Source organism: Coptis chinensis, chromosome 9 (assembly GCF_015680905.1).
Source record: "Coptis chinensis isolate HL-2020 chromosome 9, ASM1568090v1, whole genome shotgun sequence".
Classification (NCBI taxonomy): Eukaryota; Viridiplantae; Streptophyta; class Magnoliopsida; order Ranunculales; family Ranunculaceae; genus Coptis; species Coptis chinensis.
The window spans coordinates 53,638,997-53,656,853 of record NC_141464.1 but is presented as its reverse complement, the minus strand read 5'-3'; positions in this window follow the sequence as shown (position 1 = coordinate 53,656,853).

Below are 17,857 nucleotides of genomic sequence, written 5' to 3'. Positions count from 1 at the left end.
ATCACTGATAAACAACACGGTTTTTCCGGTTGTATTCACCGTGAAGGATAGTTGCAAACATTAGATGTCTGATATTGTCGAATGGTGAATCCTGAAGATGTATCCCTTGGTTTGTAATGGGAATTTGAAGTACCTCGGAGATAATTTCCATAGTCAATTCACACTCACATCCGTTTGCACGGACAAAGAATTGCCCATTTTGGAAATAACCGTGTTTATAGAACAACAGGACCAATTCTCTGGAAAAAAAAATGCCTGCTTATGATGTAAAAGAGGGTACCATCCTCGACGTAAAATTTCTATGTCAAAAAATAGATGAAAAAGACTGTTTTGGAAATTTTCCATAAAATTTTGCTTGGGCACGAAAATTCGAGTGAGGGCCATTAAAGATGGAGGGGTAAAGAAAATTTTTAGTGGAAAAAGGGAAGTTGGTATTTACGGTGTCTATCCTTGTTATAAATAGGCACCAATCCGAAGATGTAGAAAATACAGATCAAGGTGTCACAGGGTAATTAGACCACGTGTATTTTCTAAAATATGGTGCAAAGTGTGGATGAGAAGAATGGGGCATGTGACTACAAGGAGTGCCCTTTTTTTTTCTTTTTTCTTTTTTTGGAAAAGAAATAGCACAAGTAGAAGGCAAAGGAAGATGTAAATATATTATTACAATAAGATGTAAGAACGTACAGAGGATTGGAAACACAGCATAAGGATACGTGAACTAAAATACAAACCTAAATATTAGATATAACTATATGCCACATTAACAACATTACTATAATAAAACAAACGAGCATGAAGACTTGAGTGACATATTCAATTTGCCGCTGCTCAAACTTTTCTAGTGCATCCATGAAGCTTGAAATTTCGAGTAGACTAAAAACGATTTTTAGAATAAGAAGTGTAGAGGGAAGAATATGAAATGAGTGAATGTGAAGTGTGTGTTGAACTTATTTATAGAAGAAAATTGAGCTGTTTTCTGACCATTTTTAGATATGATTTCATGACCGTTTTCTGACCGTTTTTAGGATGCGATTTCATGACCGTTTTTAGATGCGATTTCATGACCGTTTTCTAACCGTTTTCAAAACGTTGGTTTACGGTAAAATTTTGCCGTTAATTGTGACGTTAAAAATATATGTATATATTTTTATATATCTATATATATTTTTATTACTAATATTATTATATATGTTTCTACCTATATAATATAATATTGGAGATAACTAATATACTATTCGATAAGGCAGAAATTTTGGAGAATGTAAGAATTAACAGACGTCCCAGATTCGAAAATAAAATGCAAACACGTAAATAAAATATCCGACATAAATAATATACAAGAACGGTGAAAATAAACTATCTACTGAGAATCCTCGGGGGCTACAGGAGAATCCTCAGGGGCTGCAGAAGAAGAACCAGGAGTCCTGCGACGTCGCGGGACGAGCTCCGTGGAGGCTAACGCTCCCGGATATCACCCCAGTATCCAACACCGAGCTTGAAGCCCGATCTTTGGTTTGCCATGAACATTCGTTGGAACTTGTTCTGGCGAGTAGTCATCTGGTCCTGAAATGCATTCATGGAAGCTTGCATTTCCTGCTGAAATTCTCCCATGCTGTCTGTCAGCGCCTCGTAGAGAGTGGTCATATCCGTCCTTAACTCGCCCAAGGCATGCTTCATCGATACCTGGCAAGTGTACATGTCTCTCATGCCACTGTTCATAGCACGCAAGGCATCCATAGGGTGACTCATCTTACTCATAGCAATCTCATCAAAATAGGGTGGGTGAGATGGGCCTACGTTAGCGTGCTCAGCGCGCAGCCATTGGTGATGTGGGTTCCCAAGGAGTCAGTATGCATTTCTTGAAGACAAGCATATTCTCATATTGTGGTATGGGGAGTAGCGGGGTGGCGGACAGAAAACCCAAATTAATCATAACTTGCGTTACAAGAACGGTAAGAGGGGCAGACCTAAGAGTGGCATGTGTAATAATATCAAAAAGAAAGGTAACTATGCATAAGTTACCCTTTCGCTCCTGGAGGATCCAGAGAAGGTGGAGGAAGGTCTTGTTGATGTCCGAGGGCTTCGAGGTGCCAATTACGTTCAGTCCCAGCCATTGAGTCACCCGCTTATTTGGTTCCCGTCACCGAAATACCGATATCGCATTTCCCATCTATGTTGTACGCTCTCTCAATTAGCGTGTCGAGCATTAGGTCGTAAGTCCGTGGGTACATGGACTGCTGCTGAGTTAGTACGTGGTCGACTAGAGGAATGCCCGTGATCCCGGAGATCAAAACAGGTGTGACTTCGTGGCGCACACCCTCAACGGTAACCCAAAAATGGTCGCCATTAAAGCTCCCATTGTCGTAGAATTTCATCACCAAATCTTTGGAATAAAGCCCGCCATTAGCATATAACAAGTACTCCCATCCTCTAGAGTGAATTTCATTATCAAAGAATGGAGCAAACATCCCATTTTCGAACAAATTTCCAAAAAAATTCTCCACACAAATTCACCTGTTTCCGTCCATCACTGGTCTTAGGGAGAAGCTGGCTATTGATTTATGATGAGGGGGAGAAATGGGACTCGCTGACGGGAGGGAATTGGGGTCGGAGTTGTAGGAGTCTCGCGCGAGACTTGGATATAATGTGGGCCTGTCTCGTGTGAGACTTAATCGAGAGGGGACAAGATCCGGAAATTTGGGAAGACGAAGTGTGTGATGGTGATGCGTGTGGTCGGGTTTGTCGGTTTTAAAGGGCCCGAGATTTCGAGATTTGGTTAGGCCAAAAAAATTTCCCAAGACCAAATCAAGCCTGAAGCCCGATTTAAGCCTAAAAAATATAAACGCTCACCCACGACTTGTTTGGACTCCGAATTGGATGAATAAGATATCAAAATGATCGGCACGAAAAATGCTATCCAATTGTATGAGTCATTCTCAAAGGTCACAAGAGTTTTGAAAAGAAAGGAGGGGTGTTTTATTTATAAACAAATGTCATAGGCAACTGTCATGTCGGCTCTGAAGCGAACCCAATCCAGCTAGACTGTGGCTTTATCTTTATGTATTATGGGGTTAGGGGCAGGACAGTATCATCCTAGACCGTGCGCGCTACGTTCTAATAATATTGCCCTTATTACATAAGGTTATCCTCAAACCGCCCCAAAAGGAACTTAAAGTAACTAATTCTAGAGGATGTTCTGGTGGAATACATTGCCCATTTGTGTTCCAAGTATGTAACATCCGAGGTTGAACATGAATCTCTATGTTCACAACTTAATGCATAGGGAATTGGTTTATAAAAGGCAACAATATATACATATCTACAAGGTGAGTCTTTCAATGTCAGATCCTCAAGACGATTCGAGTCTTTTAATGTCAGATTCTCAAGACGTGTGTGAGTCTTTTAACGTCAGATTCTCAAGACGATTCCCAACCCATGGGAGAAACGGTGCAGCGGCGAAGATTATCCTGCGCAGCTGGTGTCAGACAAAAGTATATCTTAAACTGGCTAATATCGGATAGGAAGTCAAGACCTTGACAGAAAGGTGTTTGGCAATACATACACCACCCTTTTCTTCGCGCGCGTCGTTTATGAGCAAAAGTACTACGACCATTCCCTATTCGTGATGAGTGAGACTTATACCAAATGATTAGCTAAAGTTCGCGAGGTAGAGAATAGAAAAGGGAAGAGAAGGAAGGAAGTGAAATTTTAGGCACCCATCATTTACCGGCAGCACGCGTTTGCTTTCGTGTTGCGCGAAGACATTTATACTCGGTTCACTGAAATAGAGTTTCCGTGGACTAAGGTTAAAACTTTTTGCAACCACATACTTCAAAGAACTTTTGAGATCATAAAATAGAAGATGGCCCGGCTACCAAAATGGCGTACCCTCTATAGAAACAAGATTGAGTACACCAAACGAAACATCTAGTCTATGTAGATCGGATCCTGAAGAAGAGTTTGTTCAACATCTGGGGAGCGTAATTCGTGGTAATGTTTTAGGCATTGTCCATTGACTTAAAATTCGCTGTTATCTTGTGGATTAAGCAAAGAGATTGCCCCATAATGTGTCACAGCTGACACAATGAAAGGACCAGACCATCGTGTTTTCAATTTACCAAGAAAAATGTGTAATCTGGAATTGTACAGTAAAACCTTTAGGCCAATTTTAAAATCCTTACGCAAAATGTGTTTGTAGTGCACTCTTTTCATATTAGCTTTGTAGGATTTTGAGAGATCATAACCATCACTCTGAATCTCCTTAAGCTCATTTAATTGCAGTTTTCGTTTCTCGCCTGCCTCGTTGATATTGTAATTGAGGCTTTTGATGGCCCAAAGGGCATGATGCTCAAGTTCAACTGGCAAATGACAAGGTTTTCCAAAAACAATGCGGTAAGGAGACATCCCTATAGGTGTCTTCAATGCTGTTCGATATACCCACAAGGCATCTGATAAAAAGACCAGTCTTTTCTTGATGGATTGACAGTTTTCTCCAGAATGGACTTTATCTCTCTATTGGAGACTTCCACTTGACCACTCATTTGTGGGTGATATGGAGTAGCAACTTTGTGAGTAACTCCATATTTTTTCATTAAAAAACCAAAAAATTTATTACAAAAGTGTGTACCCCCATCACTGATGATAGCTTTGGGGACACCAAAACGAGAGAAAATATTTTCTTTTACAAATTTCACGACAGTCTTATGGTCATTTAAGTGACATGCGAGTGCCTCAATCCATTTGGACACATAGTCTACAGCGACTAGAATGTAGAGAAAACTTTGAGAAATCGGGAAGGGTCTCATAAAATCAATGCCCCAAACATCAAAAATTTCCATAATCAAGATAGGATTTAGGGGCATCATATTGCGTTTTGTAATTCGACCTAGGTGCTGACAACGAATGCAGGCTATGCAATGTTCGTGTGCATCGCGAAAAAGGGTATGCCAGTAAAAACCACATTGTAACACCTTTGGCCGCAGTTTTCTTTCCACTGAAATGACCTCCGCAAGATTGTTCATGGCAAAAGGATAATATGTCGGTGTGCTCCCAGTCGGGAATGCAGCGACGAATGAGTTTGTCGAAACAATACTTAAAGAGGTAGGGGTTATCCCAAAAATAATATTTTACAGTGGATAAGAACTTTTTACGATCAGGATGTGACCAAGAGGAAGGAACTTCCTCAGTAACTAGGTAGTTAACGATATCCGCGTACCATGGAGATGAGAAAATAAAGTACAAATATTCGTCTGGAAAGGAATCACAGATGGCTTCAGAATCACTATCAATGTTACCAACCAACCTTGATAAATGGTCAGCCATGACATTTTCGGTTCCTTTCTTGTCTTTGATTTCCAGGGTGAATTCTTGCAAGAGAAGGATCCAGCGAAACAATTGCTGTTTCACGTCCTTTTTCGCGAGTAAGTATCAAAGTGCAGCATGGTCAGTATATACGATGGTGGATGATCCAACTAGTTAAGGGCGAAACTTATCCAAAGCATAGACAACAGCTAGCTAGGAACTCTTTCTCAGTTGTTGTGTAATTGCGTTGAGTGTCATTAAGAGTTTTACTAGTGTAGTAAATGGCAATGGGTTTGTCATCAGGTCGTTGGCCTAGTACGGCGCCAATAGCAAAGTCGCTAGTGTCACACATCAGTTCGAATGGTTGAGACCAATAAAGGGGTTGAATGATAGGAGCGGTAGTCAGGGCGGTTTTTAGAGTTTCAAAAGCTTGTTTGCAACTGAAATTGAAGTCGAATACCGCATCCTTAAGCAGGAGATTGGTTAAGGGTCGAACAACTTTAGAAAAATCCTGAATGAATCGCCTGTAAAATCCCAGTGGCCTAAAAAGGCACGGATATCACAAACTGTACGTGGAAAAGGTAGCGAAGCAATTTTAACAATTTTAGGTTTATCAACCTCTATCCCGTATTTCGAATTGATATGACCTAGAACAAGTCCTTTGGTAACCATGAAATGGCACTTCTCCCAATTAAGTACCAGATTTTTCTCTTCGCAATGTGTTAACACTTTAGAAAGGTTAGATAGGCAGTCATCAAAGGAATTTCCGTAAATGGAAAAGTCGTCCATGAAGACTTCCATATAACGTTCCACCATATCACTGAAAATGTGGAGCATGCAGCGTTGGAAGGTGCCTGGGGCATTGCAAAGACCAAAAGGCATTCGTCTGTATGCAAAGGTTCCAAAGGGACATGTGAAAGTTGTCTTTTCTTGATCGGCGAGATCAATGACAATTTGGAAGTAGCCGGAATAGCCATCAAGAAAACAATAGTAAGCATGACCGGCTAAACGTTCTAGCATTTGGTCAATGAATGGGAGAGGGAAGTGATCTTTACGTGTTCTGGCATTAAGTTTGCGATAGTCAATGCAAATTCTCCATTTTAATGGAATGTGAGTGGAGATGCATTCACCATTTTCATTTTGTACAACTTGAATGCCGAATTTTTTAGGAACAACGTGGACAAGACTAACCCCGTCACTATCAGAGATAGGGTATATGATACCCGCCTCAAGTAAACGTAAAACTTTCTCTCTCACCACTTCTTTCATGGCGGGGTTAAGACGACGTTGTGGCTCTCGCAATGTCTTTGAGCCGTCATCTAGATGTATACGATGTGTGCATACGCTAGGGTCTATTCCCTTGATATCATCTAAGGACCACCCGATAGCAGAGCGGTGTTCACGAATGACATGAATAAAACGTGCTTATTCATCGGTAGTTAAGTGAGAAGAAATTATTATAGGGTGACTACCGTCGGGATCGAGATGCACGTACTTCAAATCAGAGGGTAGAGGTTTTAAATCCGGAGTTGGAGGATTGGGAATCAAGGATTTGTGAGCGACTGTCTCTTCAATGGAAAATATCGAGTCCGGTTCTTCTGAATAAGTTGGCACCGCAACAGTAGGGTCAAATAGTGGTACCGACTCTAATAATGCGTGGAAATCCTTAATGTACGAGTCATCGTCAAACTCAAGATTATCAAAAGAAATAAATTGATGTACCTCGTCTTCGGGAAAAGAGTTTGTGAAATAATCATGTGCCAGACTATCAACCAAACTAATCTCTCCCTCCATTATAGGATCGGGAAATTGTTTCATTAATTTGAACACGTTGAGTTCAACAGAAAGGTTCCCGAAAAACAACGTCATTGAACCGTCCCGACAATTTATGAAAGCGTTAGCAGTTGCAAGAAATGGACGTCCCAATATTATAGGAATAGAATCACATGCCACTTCAGTATCTAGAATGACAAAATCAATGGGGTAGTAAAAATCTTGGACCTTGACTATGACATTTTCTACTATGCCCTTTGGGTACTTGATGGAGCGATCCGCGAGTTGTAAACTCATATTGGTAGGTTTTAATTCATGAAGACCTAACTGTTTAAATAAATAGTAAGGAAGTAGGTTAACACTGTCTCCTAGGTCTAAAAGTGCGATAGCGATATACTTGTTGCCCAACGTGCATGGTACAGTTGGTCGATCTGGGTCTTTGTATTTAACCACACCATTGGTAGTAGTAATCGAGGGAAACTGCTCAGTGATGAACGCTTGTTGAGAAACATTCGTACGTCGTTTGGTGGTGCACATGTCCTTCAAAAACTTGGCATGCTTGGGCAAATGCTTAAGTGCATCTAGAAAATGTAAGTTTATGGTCAAATTTTTGAAGGTTTCACGGATCTCATTGAAATGTTCGTCACGTTTGTTCTTTGCCAAACGGGCAGGGAACGGAGCTTTTGGGCGGAATCGCGCATAAGGATCAGTGGCGTCTTTCCCTAGGGACGTGGGTGTAGATTTGGAAGGAACAACTTTCTCCGTTATAGGTTGCGATGTAGGAGTTGGAAAGACGTCAGCCGTGGCTTCTGTCGATTATTCGTCTGGCATACGCATGTTATTGTCAATGGTTTGGCCAGAACGAAGAATGGTGATGGCATTTGCCTCACCCTAGCTTGGATTACTAGATCCTAATGCATTGTTAAGTTCAAAGGCAGTGTTCGTAGGCTTAGGGTTTGGAACTGCTTGGCCAGGGAACATGCCCTTTTAACTTTTATCTGTGCTAACAGCTGAAGAGACTGTTGGATAGATGCTAAGATTTGATTCTGTTGATTCATGTAAATTAGAAAAGTTTCAGCTGTTTTATCAGCAGCGGATTGTACCAGTAGAGCAGTAGGAACAAGTTCACGGTTATAGTTTACAGGTTGATTTTGGTAGCCATATCCTTGATTAGCAAGAACAAGGTTGTGATTGTTTTGATACCCTATATTTGCGTTGTTGGAAAAATTATTTTGCCCTTGCTGAAATTGTTGGAGGGTTTCCTTGACGGTAGGAATTGTAGTTCGCGGGTGGTCGTGCAGAAGCGTTATTGACACCCCGGAAGAGCTTGTTGTTAGGCAGGAGGTGCCCAAGCCAAATTTGGATGTTGTCGCCAAGGTGCATTAGGGATGTTAAAAGCACAAGCCTCTTCAGAAGATTTGGGAGGGCACTCGTATACTAAGGGATAGTAAGAATCGGTGTGCTCTGGACTTAAACAAAGAGGACATGGGGAAGCGTTGGCAACCATGACCTGTTTGGGTTTTTGATCATTTACTTGAATCGAAAGAGCATCGACCTTTTTGTTTAGGGACTCGATCAGAGTTTTTAATTCTGGATCGGGTTTGACCTCGAACATAGATGTAACCTTGGTAGGAGTGTCTTTAGAAGATCTGGAAGAATCAGTGTTTCCCCAATGGGTGCTTCGTGAAGCCTGTTTCTCAAGGAAAGTGTATGCTTCAGTAGCGCCTTTGTCCATAAAACAACCGCCGTTCATAATATCTAATGTTTCCTTTTGATGGTCAGAGAGACCATTAAAGAATGAACGGACTAATACAGCGGTGTCGAGTTGATGATGGGGACATTCGAGAAGCAGATCAGTAAATCTGCTCCATGCTTCCGAAAAGGATTCACGGGGTCTTTGGCGAAAAGAATTGAATCTTCGGAAGCATTTCTCAGTTTTTTTCGAAAGTATAGAATTTTATCATGAATGCTTGTACGAGTTTGGCCCATGTGTCAATGGATTGCGGTGCTTGTCCGGCGAGCCAAACTGAAGTTTTATCAGCTAAGGTGAAGGGGAACAACCTAAGCAAGACTTGTTCGTTGGTAACGGTCGAATGGTGGAAAGTGGTGACTATTTGTTGCATCTGACGAAGATGATTGTACGGTTTTTCATGGCCTAAACCATGGTAAACAAGTAACAAACCGAAAATATTTGGTGGAATGCGAAAATCACCTACAATCGCATCGAGTTTAATGCAGGAAGCAGGTTCTTCCTGTAAGGCAATATAGAAATCCGAAAGGGGTTTCTCGACAGTGGGATTTTCCTGAGCCATAACTAAGGGAGATAATGGCAACGGAGATGTTTGACGAGGTTGGTTTACGGAGGAAGAACTATGTCTAGGAGATAGTATAAGCAGTTGTTTATTGTATTTCCGACGATGATATGTAAGTTCTAATTCCTTATGTTTACCAGACCGTAGTCTCATACAAATACAAATTTTAATTCAAGGCTCATAAGGAACGAATTATGACTAAAGATTTTAGAATTAAAGGAGGAGGGAGGTGAAGCACGTCTTCCTAAGCTGTTGCTAACTTGAGCAGGTAAGCTAGGACAACGTGTGAATATTCCAGTAGCCAAGTCACCTGATAGAATTGATGGAGGTTGTTCGTGCTAGCATGTTCCTTAATTATGCAACCTCAATTTTTTTTCAAGTTTCCTAAGCACTGATGGAATAGGATGATGATTTATGATGGTGTATTATGCGGGGTGTTATTAAGATGATTAAGATGAAATTTTAATTATTAGGATTTTTTTTATTTTTTTATTTTATATATATATATTTTATCTTTTATTTTTTTTAATTTTTTTTTTAATTTTTAATTTACGTAATTAATGTATTATGAAGACGTGATTACAAAACATACAATTAACACATGCTAGTTTTACACAGGAAGTCTACATATGCAAATCTATGTGAATAGAAATGTGTCCTACGCATGCAATAATCTATAGCTATCTATACGTGCAACTTAAATGTGAGCTAGGAGAATGTCGAGAACAAACTCATACAAATGAATACCGCGTACGTGAATTGATATAACATACACATACAAAAATATTCTAAACAGGTGGTTTGAAACTACACATACATCCAAATATATTCGAATCATATTAATCATGTTAACGTGAAGATGTAATGACGAACCACATTTATATGCAAAGAGTTCTCATGCCAACACACAAACATGCAAGGTAAAACAAGTTATAGTAACAACCAAATAATATCCTCGACAAAGTTTGAGGAGTTTAAGAATTTGAAACCTGGCATCCCGCGATTCCTCGTACACGATCGAACTAACTCCCGAGCTCGTGAACTTACTGGATAAACTGGACTAGAGAGTCTAAAAGAGTACTGAAAGGGAAAGTGGACTGTACCTGAAAACCGGAGTGTTGATACTCCAGGTTAGTCTCGCGCGCTACTAATATAGTCTCGTCCGAGACTCTTTTGTCAGTTCAATACTTCAAGTTCCTACAGAATACTTAGACTGTGCTAATGAAAATAAACAAGACTTGGTTCACATATATCTGTTAGTAGAAAAAGTTGGGGCAATAAGGTACGTAACACGTTAGTTGATAAGAGCCCAAAACTGTAGTTTTAACCCTGTAACAGTCATACTTTTAGACCAATTATGTGAGTAATAATTAAGAGTTAACACTGATTACGTGTTTTTATGCATTTCAGGCTTCAAAGTCCATTATGTGCATAAATGTGCCACTTTAGCGAGATAAAGGAGCAAAGGTCGGTTACTAAGGAGTTCCGTGATTAAAGGTCAAGATTCAAGAAGACAAAGCCTTTCCAAAGCCCGGTCAAAGCTGAAAAGTCAAAGTCCATGGATGAAGCTAAAATTGCACAAAGTCAACAGAACTTCCGAAGACCATATCTTTGGACTCATACCTCGGAATTGGGCCTACCTTATGTCAAAACGACCGGATCAGAAAGAGCTTTCCAATGGTCCAAGCCTTGACCCAATCAGAGAAGCAGAAGTAGACGAAAAGTCTGTTGAAGCGAACTGCAGCTGAATAGGCCTTTTTGGACTGAAAGAATTGGGTTTTGGGCCTGATTCTCTGGCCCAAAACATGGCTCCAAGCCCATGCACGATTTTTGGATCTGAGAGTATAAAACCAAAGCTTCACTCTTTGTTAATGGTAGCTAGTTAGACCTAAAATAATATAGATAATTCTAGATCTGTTTTCATTAATTAAATTAAGTTTAGTTCCATTTTCAATTCTTGTTTTAGATTAAGTCTATGCATCATGGTTCTTGATTGATTAGATAAATAAAAATAGTTATTTTATCAATTTTGAATTGTGTTATTTCAATCTATTAGATCTAGTTTTAATTATTGTTGGTTACCATCTCTTAGTTGTTAATTAGAATTTAATCATTGTTTAGTTTAGATTAGTAAATTTCGAATTTTGATAATATGTTTAGTTTAAATTCATATGGGAATGATTGCGGAATGATTCAAGGCTAAAACCTCCATTAGAGGGGTTGATGAAGCCTTGATGAAAACTTGGTGGTATAGTGTAGAAGCATTGTAGAATCTATTCCAATCTAGAAGGTCGTGATTAAGCCATGAGAATGGGTGGACGACTTCACATGCTAGTTAGTACTCGGTAGAAATGCCATGAACACTAGGGATTAGAACTCGAATTTCTTGCCGTAAGAATGTAAGAATCGAGATACAAGAATCTATGCTAGGCTATTAAGTTGGATTCGAGGTGGATTCAATTCCCCTCTAATCCTTTATCTAGATTCAAACACAATCATATTTCCATAGCATTCGTAGTTAAATTCAAGTAATCAAATTCAGTAAGTATCGTAGTAATCACCTTCGTAAAGCTCTCATTGATTTAAGACTGACTAATTAGATTAGAAAACAATTACATGCTAGAGCACTAGGAGTGGAACGAATTCGTTACTCCACTCTATTTCGATAGACTTGAGAGTAGAAAAATCTTTGATAAGCAAACATAGGCACATAAGAATAGTTTTAGTTTACTTACGTTTTGAGTTCATCGTTCATTTCGTAGGTAAACTATTCATTTTATGATTATCAAATGGCGCCGCTGCCGGGGTAAACTATTCAAAAACAATCATATTTCCATAGCATTCGTAGTTTAAATTCAACATATTAAATTTCATATTGCATCGTAGTATAATTCCCCTCTCGTAAAACTCTCATTGACTTAAGACTGATTAATTAGATTAGAAAACAATTACATGCTAGAGCACTAGGAGTGGAACGAATTCATTACTCCACTCTATTTCGATAGAATTGAGAGTAGGAAACTTTGATAACATAGCAACATAAAAAGTTTAGTTTTACTTGCGTTTAGAGTTCATCGCTTTATTTCGTAGGTAAAACTATTCATTTTATCATTTATCAAATGGCGCCGCTGCAATCTTAGTTGCACTTTAGCATTGTTTTCATAGTAGAATTAGTTATTTTTAAGTCCCATTAAACCCACCCACCCTTGTTTGATTCATTCTGTGGTTGTCCATTTCAGCGTTGAAAAAGTTCATAAAAAATATACGCAGAGCGACGGCGCTTTATAAGGGAGGCGCTGCGCTATAGCACTGGAACTGAAACGGCGCCAGCGCTTCCTTGAAGCGACCACCACTATAGTTCTTGGACCACGAAGCGACCGCCATCATATCATACCAAGCGACACCGCGCCCAGCGCTTTGGCGCTTGGCGCCGCTTTGTTAAAATTTCCGGATTTCTACGGGTTTGTTTGAACTTTGATTTTTCAAATTTTTCGGTGTTCTAACTTGTTATTTACACCGAACACGCGTAAACAAGACGCTATTCATAAGCGAGCAAGGGCGTAATCAGGTATTCCTTTCTTCCACACCTCGCGATCTCGGTTAGAGGTTTTCTACTAGTATATCGAATTGTTTGGAGTGTTGCATGTTTAGTTAAGTTCGACTTAGTCTTGCATGAGATTAAGGTCGGTCGAACAAAACACCAAACGTAATCACACAACAACGCGTCAACAAACAATTCTATCTAGTATACCACCCACTACACCTCTAGCTACTATTTCACACACACCACCGATATTATGGGTGAAGAAAGAGACTCCTCTCTCGACTTTTATAAAGCCTTGGCGATAGCCCTAAATCTTGCATCGTTCTAGCGGACCGATTGGGGATTTTCAAATTCCCCAAACATATTTAATTGTTACCCGTTTTCCATGGTTTAGACCATGAAAAACCTTATCGCATTATCGTAGGATTGAACAAGTCCTTCCATAACATTCCACCATCCTACGGTTGGTGCGGAACAAATTAAATTAAGGGTATTCCCTTTCACCTTAGGCTGATAAAGCGGCGTCTTGGTTAGCGCTTGGCGCTAACTCTGTGGACTCGTGGGCTAAACTTGTTCATTTGTTTATGGAACATTTTACCCACCCCTAAAGGCGGATGAGATGCTTTCCAAGATTCATTTTTTTTTCGATAAAATCCTCATGAATCATTTTATGAGGCTTGGTAATTTCACCGATCTGCTTATTGAGTGTCCACACCATAACCTAGCAAAAGACGTTAGTTCGTGCCTTTTTCAAAGGACTTCTACACCACCATAAAGAAGTCCTAGACATAATGAATGGGGGTAGTTTCCTAAGTAAAGGGAGCCCGAGGAGGCATATAAACTTTTGGAAGATCGGTAAAGCGTAATAATAATTGGGGGTAGTGGACGATTACTCGCTCCGCTTAGTTCTTCAACAGATTAAGGCTACCGGTATGTTTGAGGTTAAATCAGATCGAGCTTAAAACTCTAACTGAATCCCTCACTAAAAGGTAGAGGCCATTTTCGTACAACAAAAGCTTATCCCGTCATGAATGTAAATTCAAATCCATGTAGTTTACATTTGGAGTCCCGAAGCATCCCGACTTAATCGTCCTATAGCCTATGAACATTCTTGTTCCATTAATAGTGAACCTAACGCCCCTTGGAGACAAAATCCCAACTTCGGTTGGAGAAATAACCAACAAGTCACACCTACGTGGTACAATAATCAATATGTTAGGCCAACTTACGGTTATAACCAAGCTCCACCACAACAAGGGCGGGGTCGGGGGTAATTATAATAATTATAACAACCAAAGCGCTTAACCTCGACAAGGTCAAGCACAAGGTCAATGTAGTTATAATAATTATAATGCTAATAGAGGTATCGTTAGGTAAATAATAACTATCACAATCCGCCCGTAAATAATCAACGCGAGATAGTTCGGTCACACCACCCGTGACTACTACACCCACACAACCGGATCGTCTTGACACCTTCATACAAGTGAGCCAACAACTTTTCCAAACCATGGCTCAATCTAACCAACACATTCTACAATCCGTTAATAATTTAAACCAATAGTTAGCCCAAGAAGAGCCCAACCAAAAGGCGTGTTTCGGTGGCGATACCCAACCCCTAGAGCGACAAACACACGCTTTGAAGTAAGCGGTAATACTAGTGCGGAAACTACAACTGTAGGTGAGCTAAATGCCATCACCACTCTCGGATTCGGAAGAGTGATTGATAACAAAGTAACTATGCCTATAGTTACCCCATCAAGATACTCCACACGGGATATCGAACTAGATACCGATATAGAAACTGAAGAACCTACCACTTTGTAGAGGTACCGGTTAAACCACAACCTAAGAAATAGAAAGCCAAGGTTACACAATAAGTCGAGCCATACGTTAAATATAGAGCGAAACCACCATTCCCTCAGAAGTTAGCCATGCTAACCGGGGATACAAACTTTGAGGAGATTAGGAGCGTTTTCAAAATCTAACGATAAACCTTCCTTTTTTCAAAGCTATAAAAAGCTACCTAACCACGCCTAAGTTTCTTAAGGAGTTGTGCACTACTAGGCGTAAGACAAACATACCTAAAGACGCCTTCCTAACTGAACAGTTCCCAACTATATCCAAAAATAATGGAATTGTTAAGTACAAGGGCCCCCGGTAGCCCCTCTTCATACAATGCACCTTAGGAGATTCTCACACGACGACCGCACTACTAGACCTGGGGGCTAGTGTTAACTTACTCCCGTTTTATTTGTATAAACAAATAGGTCTAGAGGAGATGCAACCTACTAAAATGACATTGCAATTAGGCGATCGGTCTATTAAGTATCCTAAGGGTGTGGTTGAAAAGCGTCTTTGGTTAAAGTCCAAAATTTTACTACTACCCGGCCGACCGTTATCCTCGACCACGAAGTCACTAACGACTCTGTACCTATCATTTTAGGGCGTCCCTTCTTGGCTCTCGCCAACGCTCATAAAGCCGCCATGATGGTTCGATGTCCTTGTCCTTTGGCCATCTTTCGTTGAGGTAAATATTTTCAAAATGAGGACACATTATCCCAATTCATCTACAAATGGCGAGGTTAGCATGATCGAGAGCTTAGCTCAAGATTACTTCAAAAACATGTTTTCGGAGAAATAGATTAACAAATTCCTTTCCTTGAAGTTCCAGGCTTTTAACAATGACTCCACGGTAGTAGGCGAAATCGAGAAGAAGAATTCACGCAACTCTTTTGCACCGCTTCTTTACCACAGCGAGTCCCCTTGCCAACAACCATTCATCCCTTGATGCTATGACGGAAGATGAATTTTTCAATCTCTATCCTAGTGATCCTTTTGACCCACCTATTGAGGAATGTCTTGCATATATCAAGATTTCTGATGATATGGACTTGAGAGCTCTAGCTGAGAATCATTCACCTTTCCTCACCAATATTCCCCACCCTCCACCTTTTCAAAGGAACCTCGAGTTTGCACTCGATCCTTTAGTTTCTCCTGTGCTTCATGATTTTTTAAATCCACCTAGTAAACAAATACTTCCAAAGGATAAACCACTTGACACCTTCATTTTCAGACTTGAGACAGTCCCTAACTACACCATGAATGAGTTTAATGCTAAACCCACATCCTCATTTTTTCCATGCTTTCCCTCTAAAACTTATCCCAATCCACCATATCTTCCACAACCATTCACTTTTCCACACTTATTCACTAGGACACCCTCTCATTCAAAGATGAAACATAAGGTGCATGCTCGGTTATGTTATAGGTCGATCCGACTTCGCTTCCATTCCACTAGGCTGCGTCGTAGGAAATCTTGGTGCTTGATTGTGTTTGGATATGTTTTCTGTGATATTTATTTATGGAATGATCCACAACTATTTCGATTGTTGATATATGATAAACTGCATATTCATACATATGTTTAGATAAAGTCTCGAAAGTATCGACTATAAGCGACTCAATTTTTGTGTTTGGTGCATTTCCTTTCATTTCCATATATTGGTGAATGCACCATTCAGTAACCGGGCCCTCCCTATGGAGTGTGTGGCTGTAAGTACGGATCCTAAGTCCACGTTTCACATAATTCACGTTTTCCACTCTTGCATGTTTTCTTGGTTTTTTTGAGTCATGTTTCTCTATAGTGTGAATTATGTCTTTTCTTGCTTATTGTTTTCCTTTATATTAAACCTAATTCATAAAAAGTAAAAAAAGTTTAAAGCTATAAAAATAGTAATCTAGCAAGTCTCGGGGAATCGACCTTAAAAGACCCAAGTTTTTAGACAATACCAACTTTTTCGGAGTATAGGCCAAACAAAAATTTCAAACTTAAAAAGAGTTTTCCAATTTTGTTTGGGGGTGGCGATTTTGATATTCATTTCAAATCTTGTTGCCACCCTAAGCTTTGTCATGTTTACTCCAAAGTAGAGTTTGTGTTAGTTAGTACGCAATAACGGTTTAATTGTGCTTCATATTATCATATCATCTTTACAATATTTATATTTATGTGCATCGCCAATTTTTTGCCACGTTTACGTGGTAAATTCTTTCCTTATCTCTTTACACTTTGAGGACAAAGCGTTCGATTGTTTTGGGGTGGGATAGAAACATTTGCAAAAATTAGACACTTTTAGGATGTAAATTATGCACTTTTATTTATAAAATGTTAAAAATTATAAAATATTAAAAATTATAAAAATTAGTTAGTTACATAATTTAATTGTGCTATTGAATTGTTTCATGAACCCCCTTCTCCCAAATTGTTTGGGGGTGGTATAGAAACACGATGTAAATGTTTAGCACATATTAAGTTGTATATTACGTATTATTTGTCTTAAAATTAATAAAAATAAAAAATAAAATAAAAATAAAAAGTTTATGTTATACACTTAGGAATATTGGTATTGTTTCTTTCTCTATGCTCTTAATAATCTAGAAGTCTCACGTAGCTTTTGCATTAGAATAGTTTTTAGAAACTTAGGTTAATATGTAGGTAATAATCGTTGCATCTATCTATAAATATATTACATGAATATCTATGATTGTTTGGCAGTAAGTTTCTGAAATCTAGGCTAGAGTACTTATTCTACAAATCATGTGAGAATATAGCCTAAAGCCTTATATGAGTGAAACATTTGAGAAATGACACAAGGGAGAAGTAAAATCCGGATAGAGAAATCACACGTCCACTTGCTTGATCACTAAACCATATCCTAAGCGAGAATTTAGGCCCTCTTTGGATCGATATAGCGTAAATTCAAACCTATGAATTATTTTCCGCTAATTAAGCCCCTCCGAGCCTTTCTTTAGCCTTTCATAAACCACAAATCCTTTACCCTGTTACAAAAACAAAACAAAATAAAAAAATAAAATAAAAAAAAAAAAAAACAACCTACCCAATTTAGAATAAGTCCGAGAATAG